Here is a 16,739-nt window from a genome sequence, read left to right as displayed (position 1 = left end):
TTTACCAGAAAGCATATGCAGGATTCATTGGTATGTATATTGTATTTGACGTCAGGGACGTTTCTTTTGGTCTCAGGCACTCTGAAAACTAAAACATATTTCAGTTACCTGAAAAGTAGTGTCTCCCAATAATGCATTTCTAACCTTCCATTTCCAGGCTCTATGAGAAACATACGGCTGCCCCCAGTGCCGTGGTCCCTGCCACCACCACCCCCCCCCCCCCCCCCGGCGGCCACCAAAGCCATGTGCTGCACTATCAGGACAGAAAAATTTGCAGCACCGGGTCTGAACAGCACCAGTTTTAAGTCTACACTGACTTGGGCAGAGTTTTCATCAAACAAAACATATAAGAAGATGTGGACAAGACAAAAGTGGAACTATAAAGTGACCCATTGAATGAAACTTTAGTCTCTGCAACAGATGCAGCTCATGAGTCCCCAGAGCCGTATCCAACCCCCTTAAATAGTCACTCTTACTGTGAATTCCATCAAGTGAGCCGATGCCCTGGGCTAATCATAGTTGAGAAGGTATGAGAAAAGGCAGCTGGGAATGGGAGAGGGTGTTTCTCAGTTCTGCTGCCACAGGGCTGGCTGCATTAACCTGCACCCCCCTTCGCCGGCCCCACAGGATCTCAATAGCACCAGCAAGAGAGCAATGCCTTCTAAAGGCTCCGTGTGAGTCCCAACACTGGCAGATGGAATCACGTGCTCTCTGCCCCGTGGTGTGGACCACATGCATAGGCTTAGACCAGAGTTCCAGGGTCCAGTGGGCCGAGGCTGTTTTTCCATCCGTTTTCCACCATGTCCACGACTAGCTCTTTCTTAGGATACCCTAAACCCATATTTACCCGCATCATTATTTTTTCTTTGATTTCTTGGTGCCCTTTCCTGTCTGCTGATCTCTGGGGGTTCATTACGTTCACGATATTCTAACATTCAGTCTCCACCCTCACCCTGCCCCCCCAAAAAAGGAACTGTGTCAAGGTCTTACTCTTTTCTTCCCACAAGTCTTCTCGGTTCATTATGAAAACTTACCTACCCTCTTTTCCAGTAGCCTTTTGACTTCTACACACTGAGACCTAAGGAGGGAGAGTCCTTTTTCACGAGGAGAAAGAAAAAATTCTCTTGTCCCTTTTCCTCCAAAACCTGGGCTTACATTTGCCTTGCAATACTGAAATGAAACTTGAGTGTTTTTTCCAAGTGAAAAATACTAACAGAGCATTTACTTCCAAGGGTTGATACCTCCCACATAGAAATAAATCACCTGGAAACTTTTAAATGGAAACTGTAGCTAAATCCTGGAGAAAATAGGCTTAACTTTCTAAGCATCTGATAACTAAGTGCTATCTCTCTCTCTCTCTTCTCTCTCTCTCTCTCTGTCTCTCTCTCACACACACACACACACACACACAAATAAAAAAAATAGGAGACAGAGCTGATTAGAGGAAGAAAAATATTTTGAGTACTGCTGAATGGCTAGTTGAGTTCAAACACTCAAGGCTAGATTTAATTTTTTCAGGGGTTTTTAACAAGCAAAAAGGGCATATCTATCAGGACATTTCTATTCAGAGGATTCCTTTGACGCCCTTGTATTTGCTTACACCAAATATCACACAACATTCTGTTTGGCAAATCACATCAGTTCTCAGCATTTGTCTTGTATGGTTTCAACTCTCTGTTTGTGGTTTGAATAGCTTTTTTTTCACAGGTATAACCCAACCTAGACCCTCCACCAGTCCATGAGGCAGAGTCTTGAGGAGCTCTCACCTCCCATCGGGCCATCTGCTTCAAGAGGGTGTAGCCTCCAGACCCTCTCACAGCCTGGCAATGACAGTGGTGACAGAGTTCCAGGGTTCAGTGGGCAGAGGCTGTTTCTCCATCCATTTTACACCATATCCACGACTAGCTCTTTCTTAGGATACCCTAAACCTATATTGGCAATGACAGTGGTGACAACTTCCAGTAGGAACTCCATCAGCGCCTTTGAGGAGGATTTTATGGACAGGCCGTTCTGCAGCTGCAACATTAAACACTAATCTGGCACAGATTTTGCACATAGATTTCTCACTGGGACTTTGCAAACAATTTATAACTCTACTTGTTTCAATTCCATAAAAGTCATCTTTTCCAGAAGCATTCACACAGATCTCTGTCAGCCCTGCTTGAGGACGAGAGTTTATCAGCACTTTTTATTGCTATCATCTTCCTGAGAGATGAAAATTTACTAAATGTGTTGTAAATATTAGAGAACTTCAGGCAATAAGAGCAATTTAAACAATATTTACTGAAAAATTCCACATCGATATTTTTGCTAATGATTGGGAATCGATCATCAAGATACTTCCCATAGACAATATTTTCTTTGTTCTATTTTTTTCTCTCTGGAACGCTTTCCCACCAGATGTATCTTAGCCACCCTGCCTTTCTCTTTCAGCCCTTTGCTCAAATGTCACCTTTTGATAAGATCTAACCTGACCACACCGCGAGAATTTACCCCCTGTTCCCCAGAGTTCTCAATCTGCCTTACCTTGTGGTATTTTCCCCCAAACACTGATTATCTTTTAATATAGCCAACAATATAATTATTTAATAAGTCTGATGATTATTGTCTGTCTCTATGTTCTGCAATGAATGCTCGTTGAAAGCAAAGATTGGAGATTGGCCAGTAACGTAGTAATAGTACTGGGGTGGGCATACAGCAGTTTCTCAGTAAGAAATCTGTTGTGTGAATGAATGAATGAATGAATGAACAAATGATAAGCAAACTAAAAGCAGAACAGAATGGCAACAAGTTACTGCTTTTTGGAAAAAGTTTGGTTTGATACTAATCTGCTGAAACAACAAGGTATGATTTAACAATAAGATATGATTTAACAAGAAAAAGACATTGAAGCTGTCAAATGAAGCTACATTTTATTTTTGCAGCTTGTAAATCACCCTTTAAAAGTAAAAGTGTTCATTAATAGTGGAATATATATTTCCCTTATTGGTGGCCTTTTTGAGACCTAAAAATTGTATATATTTAAGGTACACAACTTGATGTTTTGATTTTTTTTTTTTTCTATCTTACCGATCTATAAATCTGGTGATTTTACATGTTTTCATTTCTGGGCAGTCATCCCATTTTAAATTCATTATCATACAACACTGACATAATGTGTTCAATATAAAAGTGACAAAATTAACAATCGAGCACTCTTAAAAGATATTTTGTACACTTTACATTTTTATACATCTTCTGTGACTGTTAGCCTAGGTATTGCACAAATTTCAGTGTATGATATATAACAACATACAGCTGCCTAGTAAACGTCACTGGAAACTCACACACGCCTTTTCTTTTAGAAGCTTTTCGAATACTTATCCTTTCAGAGGATCACCGTGGGCAAATGGCCTTTACAGATTCCACCTATACCTTCTGTCGACAGAGCTAATTATTACTGCTTGGTCACTTGAAATTCCTTCCTTTGTCCTTTTTATATTACCCTCAGATATTTTCAAAAGCATTTGCACAGGAAAATAAAAGTTCTTTTTCAGTTGAACTATACCCTGAGAAGCTCTGGTTTTAATTAGTGGAAAAATCATATTAAAAATCAAGTTTTGAGTGCTAGGGGCTCACATTTTATTATTTCACATGAGTGTAGTTAGGAAATCAGTTGCTAGGCTCTCATCCAACACTTGTATCCTTTGGTAAGAAAGAGAAATTCTCTCTCAGGAATACGTGAGAAAATGCGAAGACATGGCATTTTAGACAGCATACACATACTCTTAATAGAGAAAAAATTAGAAGGGAGAATTGGTGCATTTGGTTCTTTGGAATATCTATCTTCCACTAAGTTTTCGCTTTTCCACAAAATATAGACTCTAGGATACATATGTTAGTGTGTATGTGATTTAGAACACACATCTGTTGTAAAATCAGTCCATCTTACACACACACACACACACACACACACACACACTACTGCAGCCAGTTAAGGAAGTGATAAACCCTAGAACTTTGGTATAAAGGCGAGTTTAGGGAAATTTTTAAAGTTACAACTATAGCATCTTTGGTAATTTAGTTTTTATGTAAGAGTCTGAATCTTCATGGATTATAAATATCATATTTGTATGTCTGTTTTGCAGTCAGTGACAAATGCCCCTTTACTTCAGTAATGAAATGAAGGTAATCTGAAAAGAATTAAGATTCCCTCCCAAATTAACTTACCAATAGAAATGTATCATTTTATTCTAGAAGCATGAGTTCAGGAAATCTTCAAATCAAGAAATCACAAATTTCTGAAATTTGTTAAATACATACATTTTCAATCTTCATTTCAGTGTAGATTTCTGTAAATTGGGAATCAGAACCTTTCAAAATAATTAATTTCCATTGTACTTACCAAAGAAGTGTTGTGGCAGTGGAGTCTCTGATTTAGGGCATCCAAACTTTTGTTAAATCTTGGGGATAGGTGGAAAGAGATTGAAAGCCAGGCATCAGCTATGTTCTAAACATGCCGTCATAGTACGCATGCTGTCCAATTCAAAGTGACTGTCAATTTCCAGAGCAGTCATTCAGAAATTAAATTTCATTTTGAGTGTAAGATTATACCGAGAAAGAAATTTTTGGTTTAAAACCTAGTTTAGAGGTGCCTGGGTGGCTCACTTGGTTAAGCATCTGATTTTGGCTCAGGTCATGATCCCAGTGGGATGGAGCCCAGCATAGAGAAGTCTGCTTCTTCCTCTCCCTCTACCCCCACACCCTGTACTCGCTTGCTCTCTCTCTCTCAAATGAATAAAATCTTTTTAAAAACAAATAAGTAAGTAAAACATAGTTTAATTTCTTGACTCTGCTTAAGTTGACTGCTTAAAATCTATCTAAAAATAAATAAAGGTAACAATTCTTCAAAAACTTGCTGCTTCACCTTTACACATGTACTCATTCAGAACGGTAATATTTTTTATATTTCACAAAAAAAAAAGGTTTTTACACTTTTGCTGGAACAAGTTTTGTGTCTAAGTGCATTAAAAAAATTCCACTGTGAAAGAATTACCCTTCCGATATATATGATCTTTCTCAGATAAAAGTGAAATGAAGGAAAAGAGAGAGAGAGAGAAGCCATCCAAGTTTTTCTCCCTGCCTTTGCCTGCCAGCAATTGCACACAGGAGCTCCACAAACCTCAGGAGAGCTAGGGGAGAAATAAGGCTTAGATTTAATCCCATTCCCTGTTTTCTGCATCCCCAGCAAGTCCTGGGCTGCTACCAGTGCAGCTCAATGCTATAAAATCTGCTGAGGTCCCCGAACCATGCCCTGCCTGTTCCTGCCTGGTTACCACCCTGTGGACAGCCGACTACTTCCTCTAGACTAGACCTGAATTTTAGGATACTTAATGTCAGCAATGTGGCAGAAATTTCAAGATACCAAGGGACCCAGAGACCAACTAAATTGCTATTCTACTGACCCCATAGTCTCTATAAATACATTGCATAACATTTAGATAATCTTAATATCACTCCACCTAACTACAGAATTTGACAAAGTTATTTCCTCCTTCTTCAAACACTTCTCATGGTTTTTATGATACCCATTTACTCGTTTCTTCTTCAAGCTCTGCTGGTTTTCCTCATTTCAAACTATAAAATTTTGAGTGCCCCAGGCTCATTATAAATTCATTCCTTAGGTAACCTAATAAATCCACTGCTGCAAAGACTATATGCACTGACACAAATTTGCATTTGCAGTCCAAATGCTTCCTCTGAATTTCAGGCACCAGATCATTAAATAGCACCAACATCTCCTTTTGGATGTCCAACAAGCCCCTGGTCCTCCATAAGCCCAAACTTGAACTCCAGATCTCAACCATCACCACACCTTCCCATGGTCCCTAAAATACCCCCCAAGGACTTCCTGTTCTTAGGAAATAAAACTCTTTTCTTCTGGATGCTCAAGTCAAAGACACCGCGTTCATCGACTCCTTTATTTCTCTCACGACCCAATCCATCAGCAGATCTTTTTAGCGCTACCTTCAGAGTACACTAAGAACCTTGCCACTTCTCACTACATCTACCACTACCTTAGAAGTCCAAACCATTATCTCAAAAGCCTCCTAGCTGGTCTCCGTTTATCTGCCCTTGCCCACCCTCCACTCCATTCTCATTCTTCATTCAACACACATGTTAGATCACAACACTCCTCCAGCCAAAAGTCTTGGTGGTCCCCCATTTCATTCAGCATCAAAGTCAAAAACTTTAAAAGATCATATATGATTTTCCCCTTGGACTCTATAAGGCAAGTACCCATTCTTGCCAGGTCCATGAACTTGCTGTTTTCTCTCAGGAAACGGTATCCCTACATGTGTAAATAACTCTCTCTTTCACTTCCTTCAGTCCTTAATGTTGATATAACCCTTTCAGAGAAGTCTCCCCAACCACTGTATCTAGAAACTCTCCCCAGCATCCTCTCCCTTAACCTATTATTTTCCCCATAGTCCTTATCACCATCTGGTATATTTATATTTGACCTCTTCTCTGCATCCCTTCCCAGCACTAGGTTATAAACCCTATAAAGACAGGTCCTTTATTCAAGGTTGTATCCTTATGTGTACAATAATGCCTGGTTCGTGGTGGATGTTTTTTCATAAGTCTGAGCCACAGGAAGATTTACTGCCAAGTTAATGGAGCTTAACCTTCACTCCCCTCACTTGACACGGACCTCTTGCAAGTGTTGAGAACTATTGGAAGGTGTTCAGTATTCTAGGTGGTGAGAGGGAGGCCAGGTTAGAATTATGAAATATGTGAGCACGAATGGAAAGTTACCTGAAGGAATGTCAGATGAGACCTCAATTGCTAAGCCTTCAGTAAGTTTTCATGATGTCTTTTCTCATTCTAAATAAATAATTATTCTCATCCCAAATTGTGTTTACATCATTTTGTTTTCTCTTTCCTTAAATGGATCCTCCCATTTATATGAAGCCCCAGAAAACCAGCATCTGCCAAGAAAGATCAGCCAGATTTCCAGGAAGCAGAGAGTAGAAGAGTTTGCTTGCATTCAAGTACCCTCTTCACAGGAAAATATCCAGACCCCAAATGTTCACTCTTGCATCAGAAATTACTTATCCTCATAGCATTTCCATGGTACAGTAGATTTATTTTTTTATTTATTTTTAAAGAGTGAGAGAGAAGAGAGTACAGACCAAGAGGATAAATCTTAAGCAGGTTTAATGCCCAGCCCAGAGCCTGACTTGTCGCTCAGTCTCATGACCCCGAGTTCATGACCTGAACCAAAATCAAGAGTCAGACACTTAACCAACTGAGCCATCCAGGTGCCTCAGAAAAGTGGGCTTTTTTTTTTTTTTAAGATTTTATTTATTTATTCATGAGAGACAGAGAGAGAGAGAGAGAGAGAGAGAGAGAGAGGCAGAGACACAGGCAGAGGGAGAAGCAGGCTCCATGCAGGGAGCCCGATATGGAACTCAATCCCAGGTCTCCAGGATCATGCCCTGGGCTGAAGGTGGCGGGAAAACGCTGAGCCACCCAGGCTGCCTGCAAAGTAGAATTAATTGGCAAATCTCTCTCTCTTCTTTAGCATCAACATTAAAGAGTCAATCTGCATGTACCTTATACAACGAGTCCTGTAGGAAATTTGTAAATATTGCATGTATCTTTGGTTGCAATAATGTGAATTACATATGATAGAATTCATTTTTAAAAGGGAGGGTAAAGGAGCACCTGGGTGGCTCAGTTGGTTAAGCATCTGCCTTTGGCTTGGGTCACGATCCTGGAGTCCTGGAATTGAGCCCCATATCTAGCTCCCTGCTCAGTGTGTGGTATGCTTCTCCTTCTCCCTCCATTCTTCCCCCTGCTCCTTCTCTCTCTCTTTCTTGCTCACTCTCTCTCTCAAGTAAAATCTTTTACTAAAAAAAAAAAAAAAAAAAAAACTTAAAAGGAGTGAATGGTCACAATTTTTAAGTTTCATCTTTTTCTAAAAAGATAAAGCAAGTAATTAAAATATATGATTTTATTTATTTATTTTTAAAGAGAGAGCACATGTGAGAGTTGGGAGGAGGAGGAGAGGGAGAGAACTTTCAAGCAGGAGCTCAACCCCACAGCCTATGAGATCATGACCTAAGCTGAAATCAAGAGTTGGATGCTCAAATGACTGAGCCACTGTCATCCCAAGATGTATGACAAGTATTAAAGAAATCTTCAGGTTCATAAAGGAAAATTTATCCAAACATAATTTCTTTAAATTATGGACTTGTCAGAAATGTCCACATTTTACAGTTTGTGTGTATATTTCAAACAGTTCTAATGTTTGTTTTGCTTTGTTTTCTAAATCATAAGTTCTGCTTTGTTTTTCTTTTGCTTTCCTTGGGTCTTTGTAATTATTGCTTATTATGGTGAACATGAATGGTCAGTTCCTTTATTTTCATTCTTTATTACTACTAATAAAATTATGTAAGGCTAGACATTTGATTTCAATTTGTGTTTCATAAGTTTTAACATGTGTGTTTCTTTAGATGGGGTTTTTGTTTTGTTTTAAATTTATCTTGAAGTTCAAGTATATGGACTTTTGGGTTATTTTTGAGCAAAGAGTTATATGGAAGTATTTTTTTCCCTACACTTTCATGAGTATTGTGTGCAGGAAGGTCTAAGGAGTGAAGACACCAGTAGGAATGAATATACTCAATGTAGCAATATGGGTCTTTAATGCAGAAAACCAAAAATTCCTGGAGAAATGGATTATTCCAATGGGGAACACAATGACCCTGGAACATATTGTACCAGAAAGAGAAGTGAGAGAAAAAAAGATGGAGGCATGTCTCAAGGAGACAAGAGCTAAAAAAAAACAAAAACAAAAACAAACAAACAAACAAAAACTAAAAAAGAGTGAATGGTCACAATCTTAAAGTTTCATCTTTTTCTAAAAAGATAGAGAAAAGGAGTTCCTATTGGCCAAGTCTGGGACGATTTGAACACCCAATTAAGATGCAATAATTGATCAAAGATTTAAAAAAAATAGGAAGACTTAAGTTCATTATGATAACAGGTAGGTAAATAAATGAGTAGGAAAGAAGGGAGGACCTTACTTATAGTGGAATGCCAAATACTGACTGATAAATATGAAGAGGATGCTGTTACTGGAAAATCTTAATTTTGCAGCTATCATAGTAGAGGTTAGTTATGAGAAGACTCACCAATTTATGCTAAAGGTAGAGGGAAATTCTGATGAGCCTAAGGCATGTACACCATTTTAAAGTTCTCCCCACATATTACTCTTTACCACAATGGGAAAAGTAAATAGTAAATAGTAAGAAAATGTAGACCTTAATCAAATGATTAAAATCAACATCACTACCGGAGGGCAAGTGGACATAGTGTGCATCCAGATGTGATATCCTGAGGACAGGATATCACTAAAGTATTATTCTGTCCTGGAATGTCTAATCTGAATCTAACCATGAAAACATCAAGCAGGCCAATAAAGATCATTATATTAAAAAGAAAAAGGTGAAGAGAGACTATCCTTCAAAAGCAGCAATGTCATCAAAGACAAAAACTATGGAAATATTTCAGATTAAAGAAGACATCACAAGGATGCCTGGGTGGCTCAGCAGTTGAGCATCTATCTTTGGCTTAGGGTGTGATCCCAGAATCCTGGAATCGAGTCCCACATTGGGCTCCCTGAATGGAGCCTCTGCCTGTGTCTCTGCCTCTCTCTCTCTGTATCTCTCATGAATAAATAAATAAAATCTTAAAAGAAAGAAGACATCACAAAAGTAATATCAGATGCTAGAATGAATCCTTCACTGGGAGGGAAAAATATACACTATAAAAGACAGTATTGAGTTATCTGACAAAAAGGAAATATGGGTTGTAGATTAGATAAAAACATTGTGTTACACTTAACTTACTGAAGTTGATAATCATACTGTGGATACAACTGAGAACTTTCTTATTCTTAGGAAATATTCATAGAGATACTTAATAATCACTTAGAATTAAAGAGCCTCGATGTATGCAACTACCTCTAACACAGTTCAGAAAAGAGACAGTATATGCATGCACAGGCACACACACGCAGAGCAAATGCAAGTGATGAAAAATAAAGTAAATGGGAAACATTTCACTGTAAATGAATCTGGGTAAAAGGATGTATGAATATTCTGTGTTCTTATTTTTGCAGCTTTTTCCTAAGTTTCAGGTTGTTTTCAAAAAAAATGTTAAAATTCCACAAATGTTTTCCTGAGGTTGGAGTTTCTTTTATATTTATTTTAGATGACAGTTGCTGGTTTATTATCTGATGGTCAGAAATAATGGCCTATAAAGCATCTGCTTTTTGACATTTGTTGGCATCTTCTTTGTGAGTCGATTTTTATAAACATCTATGGACACTTGAAAAGCAGTTGTTCCTAACTTGTAGAAATAATTTTTTCTTTGTTTACAGAAACCTTATGAGAGTTATGGTATGTTGTATGAAGAATTTTTCTCACAAATCTTGTATTTAAAGTACCGTGCTTTATCTTGCTTAATGCTTTTTTGGTTTGACTACCCGATCTAATATCAAAATCCTGCCCTCTGCTTTCTTTGGTTACTACCATCTTTGTTCAATTTTTACTTCAGAGTTAAAAAAAAGTCAACACTTACCCTAAGTCTTTTGCTAAAATTTCACTGATTATCTCTTGAGGACTAATGCTCACCTGTTAGTAGATTTCTCATAAACAATCCATGGGAATGCTTCTTCAGTTCCTCTATGTTTAAAATTGTTTCTCTAGGGGCATCTGGGTGGCTTAGCTGGTTAAGCGTCTGCCTTCAGCTCAGGTCATGATCTCAGGGTCCTGGGATCGAGCCCCATGTTAGGCTCCCTGCTCAGCAAGGAGTCTACTTCTCCCTCTCCCTCTTCCCCTAACCCTTTCTCTATCTCTCCCCCTCTCAAATAAATAGATCAGATTTTTAAAATAAAATAAAATAAAATAAAATAAAATAGGTTTATCAATAGCCCTTTATTTAAGGGACAGCTTGGTGGAATCTAAAATCCTTGGTTCACACTCTTTCGTGCATATCTTATTAGTGTTTTTCCATTGTGTTCTGGTGTTGAGTGTTGAGCTTATACTGTTGGTTATGGTATTTTGGCCATACTTACACAAAACTTGGCGTTTATGAGTTTTCCTTCTTCTCTTACCTTCCAGAGGTGAATTCTGTGGATTTATTTTTCTTCTTTTCTCATCTGTAGTAGTAAATGGGAAGTAGGAATTGAGTTGTTCTCAAGCTTCTACCAGAACCAGAACCTTGAGCAGCTTTGTAACCTCTCATCTTCAATTTCTGCATCCCTAGAATATGGACATCCACTTAAGAAAGTCACATGAGAATTAAATATGACATCTATGTTAGAAACTTAGTGTACTCTTGGTACAATAGTCAATTATACTCAATCGCACATTAGTTCTGTTTAGTCTCTGGTAAGTGTTATGTAGAGACCAAATCTTTATTCAACAAACCATGCCCTGTGGTTTAGGCTCTTCCAGCCACATAAAATAATATTTTTGAGGAACAAATATAGACACAATTTACCTCCTGACATAAAGAATCATGTTTGGTTTTCTGGAGATCTATACTTTAACGACAACTCAAGTTATGTGCCTGAGCCCATGGGGCCAACTACATGCTTTTGAATGAGTTTAGGTTATATCTAGAAGGGGAATAATTAGAAGCTGTGGTATTTGTGTACAGTCTACAATATTTAGCAAAAGTTTCAGTCTTTAAATAGTGAGGATTTCTTAGTGAAATTGGATACTTAATGGTTGAGGCAGTGGGGATGTTACTGAAACAAATGAATCCTAAGAATACCAGTTTCCTTTCGTAAATGAATGCTTACTAATTTTCATATATTACTTTCATTGCTTTTTACAGTTTGACTGCCATCGGGTGGGCACAAAGTTTTCTCCATATAGGGAAAGGCAAATTACAGCACACAACTCTAGATTAACTGTGATCAAGTGACACAGTTGCTAGTGTATTTTTTTTTTTAACTTAACTTCTTCATGGAGAGGATTCAGTGGCCAATTTCCCACAATTTTAACATTTTGTTTTGGAATACACTGATTTTTCCCACAAGGCATTATCAATTGCTTTCTTCCCTCAATTCCTGTCTCACTCATCTCTTCTCCTGAGTTTACTATTGAGGTTGTGGTTTCTTTTCCTCTTCTGTGAAGAAGACAAGAATAGCACATACACATGAACACAGAGAAATATGATGAGTATATATAAAATTTTGTAAAATAGTATTGCTTCCTTCATCTACTTATATAGGATGGCTGAAAACCCCAATCCCAGTGACGCTGTTCATCCATAAATATCTTTGGGACTCCTCTTTGAGAAATTTCTTCAGTATAATTTGGGGAAGCCAACATCTTAAATCCTGTGCTTTCAACCTGAGTTACCATGTTCATTTTCTAGGGCTGCAGCAAAAGAGTACCCAAAACTCAGTGCCTTAAAACAACAGAAATGTATCATCTCATAGTTCTGGTGGCTAAACATCTGAAATCAAGGTGTCCACAGGGCCATGCATGCTCTTTCCAAGGGCTCTTGGGAAAAAATCCTACCGTGTTTCTTCAAGCAATGCTTGGAGTTTACTGCCTCTGAGATATGCATCATGCCAATCACATGACCATCTTCTCCACCATCCCCCACTCCCCACTGTGTCTTCATGTATGCATGTCTGTCTCTGTATCCCCTTTCAGATATCCCAGTCATGTTGGATTAGGACCCAACCAAATGACCTCATTTTAATGGATTACCTCTGTAAAGATCCTATCTCCAAATAAGATTACATTAAAAAGTACTAGGGAAAAAAAAAAAAAAAGTACTAGGGATTAGGATTTTAACACATCTTTTAGGAGGAAGTAATATTCACCTCATAACAGCTGCCTTCTAATAATGATTTTTCTTCTTTAAAAAACTGAAAACTGCATTTAAATGTGAAACATTCTCAGAAATATAATTTGGAGAGGTAATATCCACAGATGCTTCATTTTTAATAGTAGTTAAGATATATATATAAATCTGCCTTAGAATAAGGCAGAGTCTTTTAACTATTGTAAGGAGAAGGGAATGAGTGGTAACATGACACCTGAGTTGTCCTGATTATAAATTGATTCTTTCACATTCATTTAAGATTCCAGGAGCTGAGATCTGCATAACTACCATGTCTAGGCCTTCAAAATAATCCCTTTTCCTAAACTAAGTCTTGAGTTGGGACAGTTTCCTCATTAAAAACCTCACAAACGTAATTATTTCAGTGCCTGAAATAGTTTGTGCCAGAATTTGAGGAGAGAAATCATCAATGCCTCATTAAACGGATCCAACATTGTTAATTCCAAGTTTGCTTAATATGCTCGACTAATGGGTGGATGGGGCAGTATGAGAAACTTCTCACTACCTGGTAAGGTTTTATTTATACCAAACAGATGTTACTGCAATGTCTTGGCACTAGAAAAAAAAAATCTTCATAAAAAAAATACCCTTGTTTGGTAGTTTTGCTGAGCTTTTTAGGTACAAGTTTAGAATATATTATACCAAAGGTTTTTGGATTATATTTAGTTGATGGGAAACCAAAAAATAAAATGTTATAATAGAGTTGCAAGAGAAAGGATTGTCATATTTGGAAGCTTCTCATGTTTATAATATTACTCAAAACACACATGGACTTCAGAACAATATCTCATCCTAATTTTTCTTAAATAACAAGGAGTGACCCACAATCCTAAGAAGATCGAGCAGACTCTAGACATAATTCATTCTCTAGTCCTAGAACAGTTGTACAATAAAAAGATTTCTCATTCTCAAAGGAGAATTACAAAATTTTACAGAAATATATATGTTGACCAACCATGTGTCAAGTTAAAATGATTCCCAATATAGTACAGCATGGAGGGAAAAATTCAAACACTTGGTATTTCTTCAGGGTTGAAAAATACTGATTCAGTGAAAAATTAATGGGAATTCAATGATAAAAGGGCTACGTAGCCAGTAAGTTTGGGAAAGGGGGCCAAGTCATACCTACTGAGACATTCACAAAACTATTGTCACACTAAAGCTTTGGGAAACTCCACAGTGAAGAATTTCTCCCTCTCTCTCTCTCTCTTTCAATTCCTTTTAATTCTAGCATTTTGAAAATCACTTGTCTAGAAAGCCAAATATGCTTTTATTTAACATCCATTGATATCTCACATCCTAGGAAAAGGACAAGCCAGAGTATTTCCTTTCTTATTTTAAGCAGTTTCTAAGACTCATCAGTCCAAGAATAAGCTGAATGTGTGTAGCTATGTCTATATCCACTTCTGTTTCTGTCTGAATTTAAGCATCAGGTGACTTCCTATTTGTTATGCACTTTCTACACTAAGATGGGAAGGAATCTTACATTATAATTTGTATTTTGACTAAAATTCAGTAAAGCAAGCACAAACTCTCCAAGAGATTTGCATTTTAAAACCTTTGATCTCCTAGCCACTTATCTACTGTTTTAGCAAATTCAAACAAGATCAGCAGGAGTAGATTTGATGCGTTTTGGGGGCGGGTAGGAGGCCTGGGCAAAGAGGAGGATCAGGATCATCGGAAGAGGGCAAATGTAGACTTCTCCTCCTCCTCCATCTGTGCTCTAATTGGACACCCAAGTCCTGGCACCGGGCTCTTATGGCTACTGCAACCATGCTTCTCTCCTGCACCCTCCCCAGTACACACCCTCAAGGTCCACCCAGCCCATTTCAACCGGCACTGCAGGTCTCCATGAAAACATGGTTTCCTCTAGGATGCCCTCCTAAAGCCCCAAAGTCTGAGTTAGATTCCCTCCTCTCCTATTCTTTCTCAGAGCACAAAAATAATTTCCCCCATTTTGATACTAATTACATCTCTTTTATACTCATTTGCTTCTCTCTCTCCCCAAGAGACCTGATTTTAACAGTGAGACCTTATCTCCACCACTGCTTATGGTAAGTAACTAGCACAGTGCTTGGCAAGTGAAATGTGCCTAGAAAATGCCTGTTGAGTGTGATTGTCTGTGAACTTCCACTATAGACCTAGCTGGCTCTAGAGTTAAATCTAGGAAATGGGTCAGAATTACCAGCAGGAGTGGCTCAGGCAGGCCCCTTTCCCTCCTTCCTTCCTCTCCTTTCACCCTGACTTTTTTCTTTTCTGCCCTCTACTCCTTTGTCAAAAGCAGTTATTGTTTGCATTTCTTCTGGGCCGGTCCATTTTCCCTCCAGGCACTTCCAGGTCTTTGCCACTGGAAACAGCCCACATTTCCATCTCTTTGGTCTCCTAAACTGCAGGAGAGGGCTAGAGAAGGAGACAGTTGCTTAAGAATCCCTAAGGTGAGAAATGAGAGCTATAAGGGTAAAACCAGAGAAGTACTCAGTGAAAGGGCCCCAAGTGGAGAATAGTAAGGTGAGGTTCTTTACCTTGTAAGGTTTGTTAGGGGTGGTGGTGGCAAAGAGGACTATAAATGTACATTGAATAGTTAGCAGAAATTACATATATTATAGGAATAACATAGACAAAAAAATTATAAATTTGGCTTGTCCATGTAAAAGTAATAAAATACTGTTTGCAATAATGTTATGCTCATTGGGATAATGTATGTGCTTAATTACCATACATTAATCATCATTAAATATTAGAATAAAGTGTTATTTTTACTTGATTACACTTGTTCATGCAATTCACATATAAATATATAAATGCATGCAAGTATAAATTATACAATTACGTAATTATACAATAATGTATTGTGTATGTATATACAACAATGTATTATTCTCACACACGTTTGTTGGGCATTTTCATGCACAGTAAATAGTTTATCTGAATTTAGAAAGGGAATAGCAGAGCTGAGAAGGGAGAATTAAATTTTATAGAAGCCTAAAAAATAAACTTAGAGATCGTATTAGACATCAGATATAGATATAGAAGGAAAGGGAAAGATTATACGCATCTCCAAAGTGTCTATCCTGTAAGACTGGGCGTCAGGGCTTCACTCTCCACACGGGGATGGGATTATAGTGGAGGAAAGATCAGAAGGAATTAGATCCTGATGACAGGACACTTTCGGGTACCTCCCATATCTCAGTATCTCACTCACACTCAAAATACACCGTTACTAGATGTCTCTTTGGCATGTGAAAAATGGAGAAGCAAGAAAGTAAAGGATGGTCCATTCAAGGTAAGCTGAATTATACACCATAATTCAGAGCATTATGGTGTCCATTCAGAATATGACCTCCAATATGGAAATTTTAATTACATTGATAGTCTGATGGAAAAGTGGAATTGGTAAGAGACAGAACATGTAAAATTTTGAGGACTATTACTTCAAGATGGATAAAAATAAAGCATGTTGCAATAAGCAATTTAGGAACCTTGGCCACAAAGCATTGCTAGTTATTTGTAAGTCAAATATAGAAGATACTTAGAAAAGGGCAGGGAAGGAAAGATGGGGATCATTTAGATAGTTTTCAGAGATAAAGAGTTCAGATAAGCAGAGAGCATAGACAGTATATTGAAAGAGAAGAAAAAAGAAAAAGCAATGGATAATAGGTGAAAATGAATGTCTATTATATGTAATAGAAAAATTAGATGGATAATTAAAGATTAGTGAAGTGTTGATAGAAATATTGTACAGAAAAATCTAAGATGTGGAAAGATACAGAGGTAAATAAGCAGATGGATAAAATACTTATGAAACCAGGGATCCCTGGGTGGCT

The 16,739-nt window shown here is 37.8% G+C and overlaps 1 long non-coding RNA gene across 1 annotated transcript in view; it reads right to left on the bottom strand.

Annotated features, from left to right (window-relative positions):
- LOC119870642 overlaps positions 1-16,739 on the bottom strand; it is a 59,870-nt gene that overhangs the window by 26,481 nt on the left and 16,650 nt on the right. The window contains exons 3-4 of the long non-coding RNA XR_005353044.1: positions 11,165-11,312; positions 4,385-4,442 (exon numbers count right to left, since the gene is read on the bottom strand). This is a non-coding gene — a long non-coding RNA (uncharacterized LOC119870642). The remainder of the gene's footprint in view (positions 1-4,384; positions 4,443-11,164; positions 11,313-16,739) is intronic.

The sequence above is a fragment of the Canis lupus genome, chromosome 1, assembly GCF_011100685.1.
Source record: "Canis lupus familiaris isolate Mischka breed German Shepherd chromosome 1, alternate assembly UU_Cfam_GSD_1.0, whole genome shotgun sequence".
NCBI classification, from domain to species: domain Eukaryota; kingdom Metazoa; phylum Chordata; class Mammalia; order Carnivora; family Canidae; genus Canis; species Canis lupus.
This window is presented reverse-complemented; position numbering and strand designations above follow the sequence as displayed.